Source organism: Crotalus tigris, unplaced genomic scaffold, assembly GCF_016545835.1.
Source record: "Crotalus tigris isolate CLP2741 ecotype Arizona unplaced genomic scaffold, ASM1654583v1 scf7180000020074.1721668, whole genome shotgun sequence".
In the NCBI taxonomy this organism is placed as follows: Eukaryota; Metazoa; Chordata; class Lepidosauria; order Squamata; family Viperidae; genus Crotalus; species Crotalus tigris.
The window spans coordinates 1358142-1377554 of NW_024097846.1; the positions used below are offsets into that span (position 1 = coordinate 1358142).

A 19413-nucleotide genomic window follows, 5' to 3' on the forward strand; every position below is an offset into this window, starting at 1 on the left:
AAAGATGATTAGGAGACTTGAGGCTAAAACATATAAGGAACGGTTACTGGAATTGGCTATGTCTAGTTTAACGAAGAGAAGGATGAGGGGGGACATGATAGCAGTGTTCCAATATGTCAGGGGCTGCCACAAAGAAGAGGGAGTCAAGTTATTCTCCAAGGCGCCTAAAGGCAGGACGAGAAGCAACGGATGGAAACTAATCAAGGAGAGAAGCAACTTCGAACTAAGGAGAAACTTCCTGACAGTTAGAACAATTAACCAATGGAACAACCTGCCTCCGGAAGCAGTGAATGCTCCAACACTGGAAGTTTTTAAGAAGAGACTGGACAGTCATTTGTCTGAAATGGCATAGGGATCCTGCCTGAGCAGGGCGTTGGATTCGATGACCTCCAAGGTCCCTTCCAACTTTATTATTATGGATCATCGCACAGTCAGCCAGATGTTCAGACTGGATTTGGCATTTTGTCTACCTATCGAGTCCTTACCTAGGACCTGGGATAGGCAGATGTGGATGTTTGATGGTATACAGGTATCGTCACAGGATGGAAGCAGTTCCTAGTAAGGTTGCCTTTTGCAATTGACTAATAGCGAATTTGTCAATGCCAATGGTGTTCAAGTGGTGCTCCAGTTGTTTTGGGATTGCACCCAAGGCGCCTATTACTATTGATACTACCCTTGCTTGCTTTTGCCATAGTCTTTCTATTTCTATTTGTAGGTCTTTGTATTTTGTTATCTTCTCCAGTTCTTTCTCGTCTATTCTTGCTGTCTCCAGGCACTGCCACGTCCACTATCCAGACTTTTTTGTCTTTCTTATCGACAATTGTTAAGTCTGGGATGTTATGTTGCGGGTGCTTGTCTGTTTGAATTCTGAAGTCCCAGAGCAATTTAATTTTATCATTTTCTATGACTTTCTCTATTTTATGATCCCACCAGTTTTTGCTTACAGGCAAATGATTTTTTTTGCAGATCTTCCAATGCACCATTGTTGCTACTTTGTCATGCCGCTGCTTGTAGTCAGTCTGTGCAATCTTCTTGCAACAGCTTACCAGGTGGTCCACTGTTTCTTCAGCTTCTTTGCATAGGCGGCACTTACTGTCTTTGCTGTCTTCTCAATTTTGACTTTGTATGCATTTGTCCTTAAGGCTTGGTCTTGTGCAGCCAGAATTAGTCCCTCGGTCTCTTTCTTCACTTTTCCTGCTCTTAGCCATTGCCAGGTTTTGTTATTATCTGCTTTCCCAGCTATTTTTTTCATGTATTGGCCATGTAGTGCTTTGTCTTCCCATGCCTCTATTCTGTTCTTCATTTGGTCTTTCTTGTAGGCCAGTTTGGTCTCTCCAGTAGTCAGTAAGCCTTCCTGATATACTAATTTCAGTGCATCTTCATCTTTGTTCTTCAGATATTCTTCCAAAGCCATTTTTTCTTCTTCAACCATCTGATGTACTTGTAGCATTCCACGCCCACCTATTTGCCTAGGTAGATAAAATCTGTCAATGTCACTGCATGGATGAAGGGCATAATTCATTGTCACTATTTTTCTGGTCTTTCTATCCATTGCTTTTAGTTCTGCTTGAGGCCAGTCCACTATTCCAGCTGTGTACCTAATGACTGGGATTGCCCAGGTGTTGATTGCCTTTATGGTATTTCCTCCATTGAGTTTGGACTTTAAGATCTTCTTCACTCTCTTGATGTATTCACCTCTAATCTTTTTCTTGACTTCAGTGTGCTTGATGTTGTCAGCTTGAAGGATACCCAACTATTTGTAGTAATCTTCCTCATCCAGACTCTTAATGTTATTTTTGTGGGGCATCTTGATTCCTTCAGTTTTCACTACTTTTCCTTGTTTGATAGTAAGTGTGGCACATTTGTCCAAGCCAAACTCCATAACAATATCTTGGCTATATATACGGACAGTGTAGAGCAGCGATTCTATTTCAGATGATGTTTTTCCATACAGCTTCAGATCATCCATGTAAAGGAGATGGGATAGTCTGGTAGATGTTTTTGATATTTGATAGCCATATCCTGAGTTATTCAGTATTGTTTTTTTTGTTGTTGTTGTTGTTATTATTATTACTAGTAATAGTAGGGCTACACTTGAAAGAGCATAGAGCCACAGTGAATAAACGGGATTAGAGTCAAGGCAGAGCCAAAAATGCCAAGTGGAAAAAAATAGGTCTCTCCTAATAGAAACATGGTGATCTTAAATGCTGGTTAGAAACAAATTATAGTTTTGTTCCAACCATAATCAGCATGGCTCCCCATTCCTGATCTATACAGTAAACTGTGAAAAAAAATATTCTAATTGTACCTTGCATATCCAATGGCACACAAATTCATCTGGGAAAAAATACTACGGTTCTTATAAATCAAAGGTTCTGAATGATATTAACTCCCCATTGGCTGTCCAGTTTCTTCTTAAAAACTTCCAGTGTTGGAACCTGCTTCTGGAGGCAGGTTGTTCCACTGGCTAATTGTTCTAACTGTCAGGAAGATTCTCCTTAGTTCTAGGTTGCTTCTCTCCTTGATTAGTTTCCATCCGTTGCTTCTTGTCCTGCCTTCAGGCGCTTTGGAAAATAGCTTCACTCCCTCTTCTTTGTGGCAGTCCCTCTCTACAACAATTTATTGTAGAGAGTTAGTTTAGTCTAGTGCAGTGGTTCTTAACCTTTTCTTCACCATGGGCCCCCTTTAAATACCTTTTGTGACCATGGACCATGGCTATGCACCTTAACTCAAGGTTTAAATCATAACATTTCTTCAAGCCTTTGTGGATTCCCTATGACAAAATCACATTCACAGCCCTCCAGGAGTCTGCAGAGTACAGGTTGAGAATCACTGGTCTAGTGATTAAAGGATCAGCCTAGAAAGTGAGGGACTAGGAGTTCAAATCCTGCCTTAACTTGTACATACTGTTGTGTAAAAGTAAAAAGCTGTCTAAAAAGAAAGTTGGAAGTTGGTGCCTTTTTCTTTTCCTTCTTTACACCCATTTTTTTCATCTTCCCTCTCCCTCCTCCTAGTTTTCTATCACTTTTTTGAATTTCTCTTTGTATTTTATATTTTGATAAACCAATAAAACTAATTTTTTTTTAAAAAAAATAAAATAAAAAAAGTCCTGCCTTAGCCATGAAAGCCAGCAGGGCGACTGTGGGAGCCACTCTCACTCAGCCCAACCCACTCCACAGACTTGCTGTGGGGAAAAAAATAGGAGCAAGGTGGTCTGGGGCATGTTTGCTGCATTGAGTTATTTGTAAAAATGATAAAGCTGGGATACAAATAATAAAATAAAATAATAACAAATAAAATAATAAAATAAAATAATTCTTGGGAATAGCCAGAATTAACTGTTAGTTTCTCAAAATGAAATGTTCATTGGTGAAAGCCATTGTTTGTGTTCTGATGATTAAAGCCTGCCTTAGAACTGTTGCATTCTCCTGCCGAAGCACATAAAAATATGCCACCTTCATTTTATCTTAGAATATTCCGCAGACAAACCAGGGTTCCATAAACAAAGAAGTCCTATGTGTTAGAAATTCCTTTTTGTTTTCAGGGATTTCCATGGGGCACACACTGCAAGTCCTGAGATGCTAACATTATTCAGGATTATTTATTAGGCAGTTTATCTCAGTTCTGGGGGAGGAAAGTCCGTGTATGTCTTTCCCAGATTTGCCTGCAGATGGTTTCTTATTTCTTCCCATCACTCAGTTGATTAGCGGTAATGGAGTAGGATGAACTCAAGAGAGTGTAAAACTGTATTTCTTCCTCACTCCAAAGGGCATCATGCAACAATAAAGTTCTAAATTAGAGGTAGATTGTAGAGGAAACCAGATCTCACAATGCCTTGAGAAACACAAATCTACAGAAACAAGACAACCAAGAAGATTCAGCACTCGGGATAGCTCACCTGATCATGCGCTTTTCAACACTATGAAGAAATGTTTTGTATTAGTACTTGAATTATGCAGCAATAAATATTTCTAATGCATTCCAATCTGCATCTATAATTTGTATAATAATTTATAATAATTTGTACTTGTGCATATTAATCAACATCTGAAAAAGATTTGCAGATGCATGTCTTTTGGTGGATGTGATGTGAAAATCATCAAACTAGTTCTGATCCTCATTTTAATTCTGCTCCAAAATGAAATGCTATATGTATTTCCTGATTTAATAAACAAACAGATTTGAAAGAATTTTACCTCCAAAATCTTGCAAATATCTTATTTTTAATCTGATAAAGATTATGATTCCCTCCCCTGCACTTTTTTTTTTTAGTGGGATGGAGATGCATCTGTATAATAAAGCAGGTTATAAAGATGCATCTGTATAATAAAGCAGGTTTTATAGATGTTGCCCAACAGTCAGCAAAGGGGATAATAAAATTCCATTCTTGCCCTAATTTTAGTTTCCTTGGACCAATCAGTTTGAAACTCAGCAACTAGATCTCCATATAATTTTTTTTCCAAACAAGAGAAATAATAAATAATTTCCTTGATTAGTAGTTAAAACATAGACATAAAAATTGGAGTAGTATCAATTATTACTCTTAGAAGAATTTTGTGGTTATTCAAAGATTACAAAGACATTTAATATTTCTTATTTAGAAAATTTACAGGTTTCTTATTATAATTTTGAACAATTTCGGGCAGTTCAGTTTCATTACTTTAAAACAGTATTCAGCTCTTAATTAAGAAGGCAAAATTAGATAGCTGAAACAGTCATCAGTATCTCCTGCATACCTTTTAAAATTACTTTAAAAGCAATGATCATATAGAATCATAATATCTACAATATAATATCTATAATAATGGCATTTTAGGAAAGGCACATACATATGTGATTAGTCTGATTACAGTGTAATAATCGTTCACCATTGGTAACTATTATAAAATTGTAAAATATTCTTCAGTAAACTATAAAATTCACAAACCTAATTGAAAATGCTAGTTTAACATAATTCCCACAAGCCATCATTCTTTAAGATTGTAAATGAATTAGGTTCTCGTGGAGCTATTAATTGATACTGGCAGCAATAACCACTCGAATGAAACTCCAATTATGAGCAGCAATTAATCACTTTTACTGTCATCTGTGGTGTCAAGCAAAATTCAATAAAGTTCTAAACACTAAAGTGAGAGAGGGAGAGGAAGGAAGATAGCTTTTGTGGCTAACTGTGTTTCATTTTTGAATATTTTTAAAGAAAAAATACATTAAAAATATAAAAAAACTTATACAAATTAAAAATAAGATAGAAAACAAAATGTAGAAAAAGTAAAAACAGAAAAAAACACAGTAAAGAAAAAGAAAAGAACTGTAGAAATGACTCACTTCATCAAAACAACTAAAAACACCTCTTAAAATACAACAAATGATCTCTTCTTTCCATATTCCATTTCTTATTTATAAACAAATCCTTAAAGCCTCACAATTTGGTCTTGATCAGCAAAGTCCATTAAAGTTACCAGACATAATAACCTATCTATTTTAACCTTGATGAACTAAACCAATGTAACATTCCTTCCTTTTACTTTTAACAATCTTGATATTTAATCCCTTCAAATAATATTCTAGAACTTGATTTCCTTTCATTTTTCATTGCCCCTTCACACATTTTTTTTTCAAAACTTAATGTCACTGGCTATGTTTTAAACAAAATCCAATCTATTTTTTTGGTAGAATCATGTCATTTAAAACATGTTATTTTTTCATAGCGAGTAGGACAGTGGACTTTTTGTTCTATTTCCTGATATTATATTTTTATCTGATTTTTGTATCTGATATATTGGTATGATATAACTCCTTTAAATCACCTTATATTAAAAGGACATGATGTATTTACTGACAAGTATAACTTTCGACAGATAGATCATTTTAAGAATAAGTCTTCATTATCCAGTTATTTCTCCAATTTAATAACTGTAGTTGTAAGATGTTAACAATCGACATGGCTTCTGGTAAAGTTGGGTTGAACATGTTTATTTTTTATTATTTTCTGATTTCATTATTAAGAGAAATGAAAGGGCTTAAACCAGTAACCTTTGGTCCCATGGCATTTTTTTCCTGTAACAGATTATGTGCAGCTGGAACAATTTATAGTAGCGATCTACCCACTGTCTTAAACAAGGAAAGATATAAATGTGTTTGTGTGTGTGTGTGTGTGTGTGTGTGTGTGTGTGTGTGTATGCCTTCAGTCTGGAAAGCTGATTAAAAATGCTTTTCTGTGTGTGCTGGGTAGTTTCTGGCCATCTTTTGATCCTAATTCTGCACCAGGTGTCTTTAGATCCAGATTCCCTGGCTCAGCTTCTGCTCCTCTGTGTTTATTGCAAAACCTTGCCATGTATGGGCTAAACAACAAGTCAGCAGTGCTGAAAATGGCATTCAAAGTGGAAATACATGTAGGAGAGGACCCATGAATAATATATAAAGAAAGATTCTAAGGCAGCCACAAGATAGCCACAAGCGATGAATACTCCGACACTGGAATTTTTTAAGAAGAGACTGGACAGCCATTTGCCTGAAATGGTATAGGACAGGGGTGTCAAACTCGCAACGTCACCTGATGTGTCATGATGTATTGTGACTTTTTTTCCATTGCCGGCAATGGGATGGGCGTGGCTTCGCCATGACACATCCGGCCCACGGGCCGGCAGTTTGACACCCCTGGTATAGAGTTTCCTGCCTGAGCAGGGGGTTGGACTAGATAACCTCCAAGGTCCCTTCTAACTTTATTATTATTGTTGTTGTTGTTGATGATGATGCAGGTGAGTGCCAGTAAATAGCAGCCAGGCCAGGAAGAGATCTTTGGAGTCTGAAGGTATGGAAAAGATGAGAAGTATAGAGGGCAAACCTATAAACTGTGTGATAAGCTAACTGTTTCCCTAATTGGGATATTTCAAGATGCCTAGATTTCAACTCCCATATTTCCCCAGCTAAGATTGCCATTGCTCAGTTGAAATCCTTACATCTTATAGGTTGGGAAACACTGGGCTACCTCAATCCCAACACCATCAGCAGTGCAAGCAAGAAATCTCAGTAAGCCAAGGGGAAAAGAGACCTCACAAAGCTGAAAATGTATAGATAAGATGAACAGCAGTCTCAGTCCCAGCCCCGTGATCAAGCTCAACCATCAAGTTCAAATTGTGAAGACCACCCTCAAGCAAGATAGACCCAAGACATATGCTGTAGAGTTAAAAGAAAGACGAAACTACAACTGAATGCTGCATAGTAATTTTATGTTATAAGGAAGTAAAAAGCTATAGATAAAAAAATCATAGAAACAAACAAAATAAAAGAGCTGTAGCAAGCAAGTAAGAATCAGAATTCAGTATTTTGGAATCAAATAAAGTGACAGGAAGAATAGTAAGATAGAAATGTAAGCTAGAACAGATATAAAGGAAATGAAAAAGAATTAAGAAGATTTAAGATAGTCCCTAGGAATAATAGGCACAGAAAGGATAAAAAGAATGTAAACAAGCAAGTGCCTTTTCTTTGCAATAAGAAAAAAAAAATCTGGCATTGAATTTGTGGGCATACCATCTCTGAACCTCTGGTAGGGTGAAGGAATGGCTGCAGCAAGAATTCTTGCAGTTTCTTTTCTCTTCCTTTCCCAATGACTTAAGAACGGCCCACCTGGAAGAAAATAAAGCAATTCCCATAGGACTAATGGAGCTGCTTTAGCAGGTGAGTTGTTGAATTCACAAAGGTCATCAAAAGGAGCAGGGGAGGATTTTGGGGTATCAGAAGACAGAATAAAAAAGTTGAAGAGCCCAAAGATAATACCAGAAAAGGGAATTTGCAACCAGTAGTGTGTAAAGGATGTATATAATATGTATGAGCTGTGCCGCGGAACTGAAGAACACCTCAACAGCAGAACAGGGAAAAGGGATTGATGCTGGCAAGTAGAGAGGATACTTTGGAAGGATTTGATGATGGTGGGCTTCATCCAAGCCAGGAAGAGAAGAAAAGAAAAGAAAAACAATGGCCCAGGCAGGTGGTGCTAAGTGAGATAGGTTCTCTGGAGGGAGAAAAAAAAAACTAGTAGGGATCAGCAGTGTCTTTAGAGAAGGAACTAACACAGAAAACGAAAAGTAATATTCTCCATCTTAGGAGTACCAAATAGCCAATAAGAAGTCGAATTTCTAAGAGTCTTGAGAGAAGAGCTGGGATAAGCTGGAAGCCCCACTCTGAACTGTGTGGTAAGTTTATGGTCTTGGTTAGCCATGAGATCTTTTTATTGACCATTGTTATTTTGTGATGTTGTATTTGCTATTTTAATTTTCTTATGGAGAAAAAAAAGGAAATCTATGCTGCCCAGAACCTCCCTGGACTGGAGTGACAATAATCTCCTGTAAGTACAGAAGTAAGTAAATTTAAGCAGTGATGAGACTTAGAGGCTTAGTAGAAGAGACTTAAGAGGGATCTACAAGAGTGGGCTGATTGTACCACAGTCACAGTCAGCTAGTGCTATTAGCAGCAGAAGTCTTTGAGGGAGGTAGACAGTCAAGAAATGTGCAGTAGAAATAAATAAATCTTAGCAGCCAAGAGGCTGAAGAGGAGCAAAGCAGCATGGCAAAGAAGAGGTATGAGGGACATTGAAAATCTGAGTTAATTGCAATGGGAGGTATTTTAAGGAAGACAGGGGGACTGCCTGAGGGTTTTCTTTTTCATGACCACTTGATTTAACCCTTTCTTTGATCTGTTAGTGTTGTTGCAACTACAGTCAGAGACAGAAGTAGAAATGACGCAGCTGACTGCAGGAATCAGTCCATTGGTAGAGACAGGAAGTGAGATGTACTGTAGTATCTGGAGCTGGGATCAGGATAGGTAGAATTGTATGGCGAAAGAAAATAAGAATATTCAAAAGCTATAGACTGAAGTTAGGCAGATAAGAATAAAAGTCAAAATAGAAATAGAATATAGAAGATTAAAGTAGCTTATAGAAATAGGAGACGTGATAAACTGTAAATAACAAAAGGGCAGTCTTTCTTTTATAATGAAAAACAACTTATTTTTCTAATGACAGAATAAAAACTGTGAACGTTCTAATATTAGCAGTTTGTTCATTCATTAGTCTTATGATCATATTAAACAAACAAACAAACGAACAAAATAGAATCCAGGATCTAATTCCAGGGTAAAACAGATAAAAGAAAACATGGTAATAAAATACATATGTGGTAAAGTATAAAGAATCAGCATTCAGCTAAATACATATGGTATGCTTACCTGTTCAATGTAAAGGGCTTCCTAGCTTCTTTTGGCCCTGATATCTAGGACTCTTTGTTTAAAAAATTCCCTCGCCTGTGAGGGAGTTGGGAGTAAATAATGGGTGGAGAACCCACATTCTGAAATAATTTTGGTGAGCTGGCTTATCCAGGAATTCTAACATTTAGAATGAAAGAAGAGAAAAAAAAGAGAGAAAGAAGAGAAAAGTGCAGAAATCAAGAAAAGGGAAAAAAAGGATTATAAAGAAGTAACTGCCAATTTTCCTTTACAGAAGTCATAAATATAAGTGATATTATACTCTGTTACAGCATCATTTACATTTTCTTTATTATCTAGTAGTTTTATATACTTTTTATATCATCTATTATATTATATATCATGACTTCATTTTTTTTCTTTCTGGTAAAAATTAATAAGGGGTTTCCAATCATCATTAAAGCTAGATAAAGTTCTATCGCTAGTTAAGAAATTTGGCCGACTCAGCAAGTTCCATTATCTTTACTATCTTTACTATCCTTTACTATCCATTCCACCATTGTGAGTAAAGTCAAATCATTCCATCTTTGTGCATATAACAGTCTTGCTGCATTTATCATTTATAAAAACGAAGCTCCATATTTTTTCCTTAGCTGCTCATCCATCAATCCCCAAAGATAAGTCTCTGCTTTCAATTGAATATGAATCTTTAGATCTTCTGTATTATTATATGTATTTAATTACATGACTTTTTTACATATCCACCAAGCATGTGCACCTATATCAAAAAAGCACTTACAACAAAACAAATCCCCCCCCCCTTTTAAGCTAGTAATTTATATAAGTGTTGGAGACTCTGGAGTACACACTGTTTAAAAATTCATTATCAAGACATCACAATCATCTTATAGTTCCTGGTTATTTAAGTGCTTCCAACATTCAATAAATAAAACATCATTATGAATCTCCCACACTACAAGCTAATATACACACTAAGTTTTTGGCTCTAGTTCAGTGTTTTTACAATGGCCTCCTAAAATGATCTCAGACCAGAAAGAGGGATAGGGGAGGGACTCATTATACAGATAAAATTCTGTTGGGCTTGACGACTGCATCTACCTCCTATTCCCACAGATGTAGCTCACTTTCTTATTCTGCCAAGAACAGGAAGGGGGAAGTTGACGTCCACTTTTTCTGCCTCTTCCAAGGAGCTACAGTGGAAGGGGAGCAAATTATGCCAGCAATGTTCACAATTACTAACTTTCAAAAGGAATCCAGTTATGCAATTTCTTTTTTGTAGGGATCACTTGCACCCATGGACCCATCAGTGAGTGACTCACATTTGGCTTAGAGTGAAATAGGGTAACTGCTAATGGGGGAGACCATCATGAGATTTTTCAGTGCAGTAGAAGTTTGTCAAAGATAATTGTCTTATCCCCAGTAGACATACCCAAGTAGTCTTCTCTGCACTAGGATATAAATGACAGAATATAGATGAAGATATACTGCAGCAGGGATATTCCCCAAGCTTGAGGGAACACTGGGGTTTACATAGCAAGTCACTTTCCCCAAGTGAATTAGATCAGAACCCTTAAAAAAAAAAATCAGGGATAGCAACAGCAATAGCATTTCCACATCGCTTCACAGTGCTTTATAGCCCTCTCTAAGTAGTTTACAGAGTCAGCATATTGCCCCCAACAATCCGGGTCCTCATTTTACCAATTGGAAGGATGGAAGGATGAGTCAACCTTGAGTTGGTCAGGATCGAACTGCCGGCAGCCAAGAGTCAGCAGAAGTAGCCTGCAGTACTGCATTCTAACCACTGCGCCACCAGGATATTAAAAGAATAATACCTGCAGAGATTTAACGCACTTCTTTGGCTTCTTAAACTATCCTTTCCAACCCCCGATAATAACATGGGCCTCATTTTGGAGCTCCACATAGTCGTGGAGACTGTAAGGGCTGCAGAAGTGTAAATAGGGCAGCTAGGATAATAGGCAATGCAATCCTCATCACAAAAATAATTGTTGTTCCATTTTGTATTCTTTAAGTCAGCGGCCCTCCAACCTTTTGAGCACCAGGGACCAGTTCCATCGAGAAAGTTTGTTTGCGAACTGGAGGAGGCATGGTTTTGCATGCTGCCTGCATCCTGCAGATGGGCTTCGCTTGTTTGCATGGCCCGGTTGCTGGCATGCCATGGATCAGTACCAGTCCATGCACTGGTGGTTGGGGACCCCTGCTTTAAGTTGTTTCATGGCAGGGTTAGGTTGAGTCTGAAATAAAGACAGCTCACATCTGAACTCCAAAGAGCCAATCAGCATAGAATAGGATGACTAACTTAAGATAATATATGTTGCTTAATCACACTTTCCAGCAGCACCAACTAGCATGATTAACAGTGAGGAATGTGGGAGCGGTAGCTCAGGAACAATCTGAGTTACCCAGCCTTGGTGCTATGAATAATACTGAACTAGCTGGGATAATGTAGCAACAAAACTAAATGCAGTTGCAAAGCAAGAGTAAAATGCTATCTAATGGGGAACTATCGATAGATGTGGGGAAGGTATCAAAACTGACATAAGTATATCCTAGAATCCATAGTGGAAACCACCCCAATGCAATAGCGTTGCTGAGCAGCTATGTGCAAATTTTAATTAGATATACAATATTTAGATAGTGGATTAATCTGACCTTTTGAAGGGGGGAGAGAACCAGCTTTTTATTTTTCATTTTCTTATATAAATCTTCCTCTCTTGTCCTAATTTTGAAATAATTTAAGATTCTTTTTCCTTAATCCATTCTATAAAAGTTTTTGTTAATGCTAATTCCAACCAGTACATGCAGATATATTTGCTGCAGCTGTACATATGGAGAATCTCTTTTGGAGATTATTGGATTAACATTTTTGGAGATTACCTAAACAATCTGAGGCACGGTTGTGTTTAGTTGTCAAAGAGCCAGCTTTGGAGGGTTGTTTTTTTTTTTTAGCTTTTTTACATTTGATTTGTCTGAAAGGCTCTGAAGTAAAAGAGCTAAAAAAATCTTCTTTTTTCAGATATATCTAATAGGATTACATTGTCTTTTGGGCACTATATCTTTAAAGTAATACATCAAATCCAAGATCCTGCCTCTGTTTTCCACAGCTTCTCTATACAGTTACTATCGAAAAATTATAAACTTATTATTGTTCAATTCACCATCCTATATTAACTTTTTTTTTGTTCTTGATGTATTCCTGGAAAAAAATAAATAATGTCATGCCATACATGATAGGACCAATTGCTATTCCAAGGAGTTTGTGGAAAGCTACCTCTAATAATTTAGCTAAGTTTGCTAGATTTGTATTCTACAGCTTGCTAATAGATTCCCCGATTCAGAATTCTGAGTAGAAGGTGAAAAGATAAAATGCGAAGTGCCAGACCTATAGATCTGAGATCTTAGTCCCTAGTGAAGTAGAAAGAAAAATCCACTTGTCTGCCTCTTTTAGTACAGTCAAATTTTTATCAGGCCCCTTAATACAAAACTTAAAGTTGCCATGCAACTTTTACTCAGCAGAGGGTCTGCTAGCCTTAGACTCAGCATTGTGTTTATATCAGATGCAGAGAAGGTACTCCCTCACTGGAGGTTTTCAAGAAGAGACTGGACAGCCATTTGTCTCCAATAAAATAGGATCTTCTTGCTTGAACAGGGGGTTGGACTAGAAGACCTCCAGGGTGCCCTCCAACCCTATTATTCTATGTTTTAAGAATAGAGAAAGGTTGTTGCTTTTTCAGCAAAATAAGGTTTTTCTAGTACAGGTGCCCAGAGTTCGTTGGAGTCAGGCAGTGCTTAAACTGAATCGAATAAATAAAAAGACACTGTATGAAAATTACACATAAGGCCATAAAGCCTTTCTGATAACAGCAGGCCTTTGTCTCTCACTGAGACGACAACAGCCTTCTGCAATATTTATTTATTTCATTTATGATGCCAGAATCAAGGGAATAATAGAAATGTTTCTTTTTTCATCACATCAATTCAAAGATTTCTACTCTCTGCAAGCACTTACAAAGAATTTTACATACTCTTATAAGAGGGTAATTTCCACGTAAATCCATAGAAAATGCCCATCGCAAAACTACTACCTTCTCTCGCTCACTTCAAATTCTTCAACCTCAACCTAGCCTAAATATAATTAACACAGGAGCACTTTTTTCCATGCTTATCCCTTGTTTTTAAAACCTTTAAAATTAATTAACAGCTGCATAAAAAATATCATATAATAAGATGGTGTAGGATAAGAAAAACTAAGCAGTGACATCTCTGAATGTACGGTTCAGATAAATAATTGCAGAGTTGAATTCTCTGTAACACGCTAACTTTTTTTTTTTTACCATTATGAAGTGCCCTAATTTAAGAATTCGGTCCATAGTTTCTTTTAACTCTTATGAGGAGGAAGTGTTGACAGAAAAGCAAAAAAGGTTTTTTTTTTCAGTGACTTATTAGAATCTGTCATCCTACAGATGTGCTGGCTTGAAACTTCTAGAATTTCAAAATTTTAAACTTTCAAAATTTTAAACACCAAGTTTTCGTTTGTATTGTTTGCTGTATTTAGTGTTGTTGTGAGCCACCCAGAATTGTTTCCTTGGGATCAGCAGCCATATTAATATTGCATATACATACATACATACATACATACATACATACATACATGCACACATGCACATTATTTTCAAAATATCAAGAATTCCCCTTGATATTTATATTTAAATACTTGGAAAGAGAGAGTGGAACTATGGCTATTGCTCTTTCAATGGGTTATTAAGCTTCATCCTCCCTGTGTTGAGGTGACATCTGCGGTGTGTGTTGTGGACCTCCTGCCATGGACAGCTGGCGAGCCACAGAGAAGAGACCACATGATTGATAGACTTGATCATGCTCAAATTCGACCGAGGCTTCTATTAAAAAACAAAAAACAAAAAGCTATGTAACTTACCTAACCTCAAGTTGCTTCTGTTTAAATTTCGGATGTCATGCCATGGCTTTGCCGCATCCATAATGCCAGTAGTTCTTCAATGTCTGCCATGCTTGGGCATTTCTAACTTTAATATCAAAGTAGGTTTGGTTGCATGCTGCTGAACCTGTGTGCTTTAAGAGAGAGGGGGAAAGAGATATTGAGATTTCATGAGCTGCTCAGCGGGAACTAGCTTATACATTTGCAAAGTTAAACACAATGCATTAAAATAGTTCCTCATAAATTACTTTTCCAACATATTTGATTTTTTTAAGATGAAAATTATAATTTTACTTATTTGCAGGACTACCCATAAACAAGGCAGAAGCCATGTTTGTCAGATCAAATTCACTTATAGATGTTGTTAGGGTTGATTGAGAATTTACAATTCAAACTAAACTAATCAAACAAAATTTGGAGACAATCAGTTTAATTTAGCCTTCAAACTGGCAATCCACAGACATGCTAGGACAGGGGTCTTCAAACTTGGCCCTTTTATGACTTGTGGACTTCAACTCCCAGAATTCCTCAGCCAGGCATGCCAACACAATTGAATATTTGGCTGAGAAAGGCTGATTAAATCTGTTCAGCCAAAGGCAGCTTACAATTTGCCACCTTCACAAGTGACTTTTGAGGTGGGACTAGACTTTTTTAAGTTGCTTTCTTGTCTTTGGATCTCAGAAGGAAATTCCTTCTTGGCCCAGATATGTATTAAGGGTTTGTGAGAGTGACTTTGGGAGACGGGGGCAATCAGATAAGAGGCAGCTTATTGAAAGAAAGTGGATGTGGCAAAAGTCTCAGAAGGGACCCTCCTTAGTCTCTTAGGCTGTAAAAGTAACAGGGGTGACTTGCAATATTGATTTCAGCCTAGTGAGGTAGCCTGGACAGGAAACACAACCAGATGAACTAATTCGATTTTATTGTAAAGTTACATTACCACAAAGCTGAAAGTCTAATAAAGGAGAATATTTGCAGCTCAGGGTTGACAGGAAGGGTCCTTGGTGCTCTCTAATCTAGCACTGATGACGTTACCTAGTTTGGGTAATGAAATGTCTGCAAGAAAACAAACAAGCTCAGAGAGTACCAAGGACTTCTCACTTGAAAATCTGAAAATACATTTCTAACCCCCCCCCCTTGCTTTTACAGCCTAAGAAACTAGAGACAGAGTCCTTTCTGCGATATTTGCCCATTACTTTTGTGGGCTAAGCTGCCTCTTCAGTGACAGATCCCCTGGCAGTGGCTCTTCCTCATTTACCACGGTCATTCCTACCTATCATTAAAAATGTCTACCACACAGACACCCAGACTTCCCACCCAGAAAGCCATTGTTTGTCTTTGCATTAACAGCTTGTGGAATGGTGTAATTATTCAAGCCTTGATGTAATTTGAGGTCTGCTCTGCTTCTCCTTAGAGCATCCACCTTCCATTAACGCAGGGGGCTTCAAACTTGGCCCTTTTATGAGTTGTGGACTTCAACTCCCAGAATTCCTCAGCCAGCATGCCTGGCTAAGGAATTCTGGAAGTTGAAGTCCGTAGGTCATAAAAGGGCCAAGTTTGAAGACCTCTGCATTAACGGGTCAAGCATTTTAAATGAAAGCAACTCATAATTTGCCTCAAAATGTGTAAACTTCATTAAAAAGCAGAGATTAGTTTATGGAAGCTTTCTATCTCTTTCTCTCCCCCCCCCTTCTTTCCAAAGCTAAGGCAGCAAATGGAAGAGAGGACGGAGGGATGTTTACTTTGATAGCAGGTTCCGCTTGCTAGCTCTCTATTTCAGTTAGTTTGGAGGGGAAGGATATAGCATCAAAGGGAGAGTCTAATTTTCAAGAAGAGAAGCATGCCGACTCTTGACCAGCAGGCTTTTATCATCTTGAAGAAAGATGATTGGGTTCCAGGCAGACAGGTGCGTGCTGCTCCAATTTGCAGCTAGAAGGAAAAATCAAGGTGTGCAATGAGGTCCAGGTAGCAGGGAAGGAGCCTCTCTGACAGGCTTTTCTCGAACAAGCGAATAATTCTGCTCTAATGACAATAAAATGCTCATTTTTAAATGAAGCATAGTAAGTAGGGACAGCTTCCACAGATGTTGCATATCCATGCCCTGACAAATACAGGATTGTTTTTAATTGGTTATTCCCCCCCCCTTGTATTTCAATGCTTAGCAAAGTTAATGAAAAAGGGGTGAATGACTAAGAGGGAAATGTGCGCGACACAACAACAAAAAAAAGTCACAGATAAGCTGGGCTCTCACAGAAATCAATCATATGATTCATATGTATCTCCCTCATATTATTCCCAGAACATACATCCTTTCTGGAAATCTCATCTGCAAAGTCTTTCATGTTTCTACTGGTTGACCTGGTCAAAATGGCTCAAATGACAGGGAAAAATGGAAAGAGGTATAGAGGAGCCATCAAAAAAGTATAAGAAGTCATACAATGCTTAGCAGTAGGGCTTCTTCTATGTTTTGTGTGGGGTAGGCAACCCTTGGTGATAGGCCAGAGTAGGCAGATAAAGATGCTAAATGCACCCAGGATATTCTTCCTTCTCATCCTTAAAAAAAGGAACTTGGTGGAAGGGGTAGTTTTTCCTTGCTTGTTGAAGAAGTCAAACCTATTCCATGGTTTATGCAATTATTTTTTTGTATAGCCTGCCAACTTAGAAAGAAATCATAGCCCTGATTTTCACCAGAGCAAAGAATATTAGGGAGAAATAAGAAGTTGGGGGCCCAGTTGCCAACCTCAATTTAATTTAATTGGGATTATGTTTCAGCTAAACCTGCACAGCAAAGGCTATGTGGTAAACTGAAAAATCTCACTTCAGGGCTACACCACTGATATACTTATCTAACGCAGACAGACATGGATGTAATCAAGGAGAGAAGCAACCTAGAACTAAGGAGAAACTTCCTGATAGTGAGAACAATTAATCAGTGGAACAGCCTGCCTCCAGAAGCAGTAATGCTCCAACACTGGAAGTTTTTAAGAAGAGACTGGACAGCCATTTGTCCGAAATGGTGTAGGGTTTCCTGCCTGAGCAGGGGGTTGGACTAAATGACCTCCAAGGTCCCTTCCAACTTTACTACTACTACTATTATTATTATAAGGCCATAGCAATTCAAGGGCATGCAAATGCTTGTAGATAAATAGGTACTACTTTGGTGGGAAGTTAACTGTATTCCGTATGCCTTGATGTAGAATCATGCTGGCCACATGACCCCAGAAACATCTTCAGACAATACTAGCTCCCTCAGCTTGGAAATGGAGATGAGCACCACCCTGTAGTGTTGGACATGAGAGTACAGGGAAAGCCTTTACATTCACCTTAACCCCTATTCCAGTGGAACTTCCTTCATTATAAACACACTGTGAGTTGCCTTCTGAAGGGTAGAATAAAGTACTATAGCTAATGCTCGTTCTACTGTCTACAATGGTCTGCTCTTCTCTTTTTGTTTTATGGTGTTCTTCACTTTATTGTGGCTACAATCTATTTTTACTGAATTCTGCTTCTTCACTTTGTCAACATTTTGTGCAATACCCACTTGATAAACCACTGCTTTATGGCAGCTTATAAAGAGATGAATTGGATGAAAAAGTCATTAGTTTTTATTACTGTGCTAGCATTTCTATTATTTCTTATTGCTATTGTAGCCCAATTGATTTGTTGTTGACATGCTTTTTAGTTGTTTATTTGTCCATTCCGGTTTGTTTTTTTCTTCAAAAATTCAATTCTATTTGTTGATTGTCTCTATCATCAGAGAACATTATTGCTATGCAATGACTAATAAAAATGAGAGTTATGTCACTGAAAAGATTTTTGGGAACATATTGTCTCCTGACACTATTCACTGCTACCAACAAGTTTCTGGCGCAGCACTGGCACATAGTCATTCTTCAACATGAGAAATGAAGGGTTGAGTATTGGATGTGTAAGCATATCCTTTTTGAAAAGGGATGATAGAAGTGACCGAAGAATGCTGATTATCAGCAAGAAAGAATAAAAGATGAGAGCATCTGGCTTACAAAGCTTTAATTTCTGAGGCTGGGAATTTCAATAAAAAATATTAGTATGAACCCGCAAAGATTGTGAAGCCTTTGGATAATTTTAAATTCCATCCATGTGAATATATATGCATGCTGAATAGCTGGATGAAAGAAGAGCATACTTAAAAATATTGGATAAAAAAACACTATAATTTGGTATGTTCTTATGTCTTCCAATAAGCCCCTGTTAAAAATATAAATTCCATCCATGTGAATATATATGCATGCTGAATAGCTGGATGAAAGAAGAGCATACTTTAAAATATTGGATAAAAAACATTATAATTTGGTATGTTCTTATGTCTTCTAATAAGTCTCTGTTAAAAATATAAATTCCATCCATGTGAATATATATGCATGCTGAATAGCTGGATGAAAGAAGAGCATACTTTAAAACATTGGATAAAAAACATTATAATTTGGTATGTTCTTATGTCTTCTAATAAGCCTCTGTTAAAATATAAATTCCATCCATGTGAATATACATGCATGCTGAATAACTGGATGAAAGAAGAGCATACTTTAAAATATTGGATAAAAAACATTATAATTTGGTATGTTCTTATGCCTTCTAATAAGCCTCTGTTAAAAATATAAAAGGAAATTTTGTGTCTTGTGTGAAAAAGAGTTGATTTTTGATTCAAGATATGATGATGATTCTCTGACTTCTTCTGACTAATTAAAGACACTTCTCCAACTCTACTTCATAGACAGTTAGCCATCAGAGGTCCAACTTTTTAAACTGTCTACTCTAACCCTACCAGTGGCGGGTACAGAGGAACAAAATAATTGGAATGTGCAAAGCAGTCCATCCATCCAGATAGACACATAAGAGCCATGGTGGCACAGTAGTTAGAATGCAGTATTCCAGGCTAAGTCTGCCAACTGCCAGCAGTTCAATTCTCACTGGCTCAAGGTTGACTCAGCCTTCCATCCTTCCAAGGTCAGTAAAATTAGGACCAGATTGTTGGGGGCAATGTGCTGATTCTGTAAGCCACTTACAGAGGGCTGTAAAAGCACTGTGGAGTGGGACATATAACTGTAAGTGCTATGTTCTATAATCTTTCCCTTCTAGTAAATGATCAGATTTCCAAGATGAAGTTTGCAGGCAGACATAAGACATGCAATTAGAAGTGTATTTTTAGCAAAAATTGTGTGATGAGAGAATGTTGCCATTCAAAG

At 37.5% G+C, this 19413-nt stretch overlaps 1 protein-coding gene across 6 annotated transcripts in view; it reads right to left on the reverse strand.

Annotated features, from left to right (window-relative positions):
- Positions 1-19413, reverse strand: part of B3GALT1 (beta-1,3-galactosyltransferase 1) — a 403097-nt gene that overhangs the window by 215904 nt on the left and 167780 nt on the right. For 5 of the 6 annotated variants that reach the window (XM_039365432.1, XM_039365428.1, XM_039365429.1 and 2 more), the window contains one exon: positions 14174-14325. The gene's annotated coding sequence lies outside the window, so the exon portion shown is untranslated. The remainder of the gene's footprint in view (positions 1-14173; positions 14326-19413) is intronic. The other variant, XM_039365430.1, reaches the window with a different exon arrangement.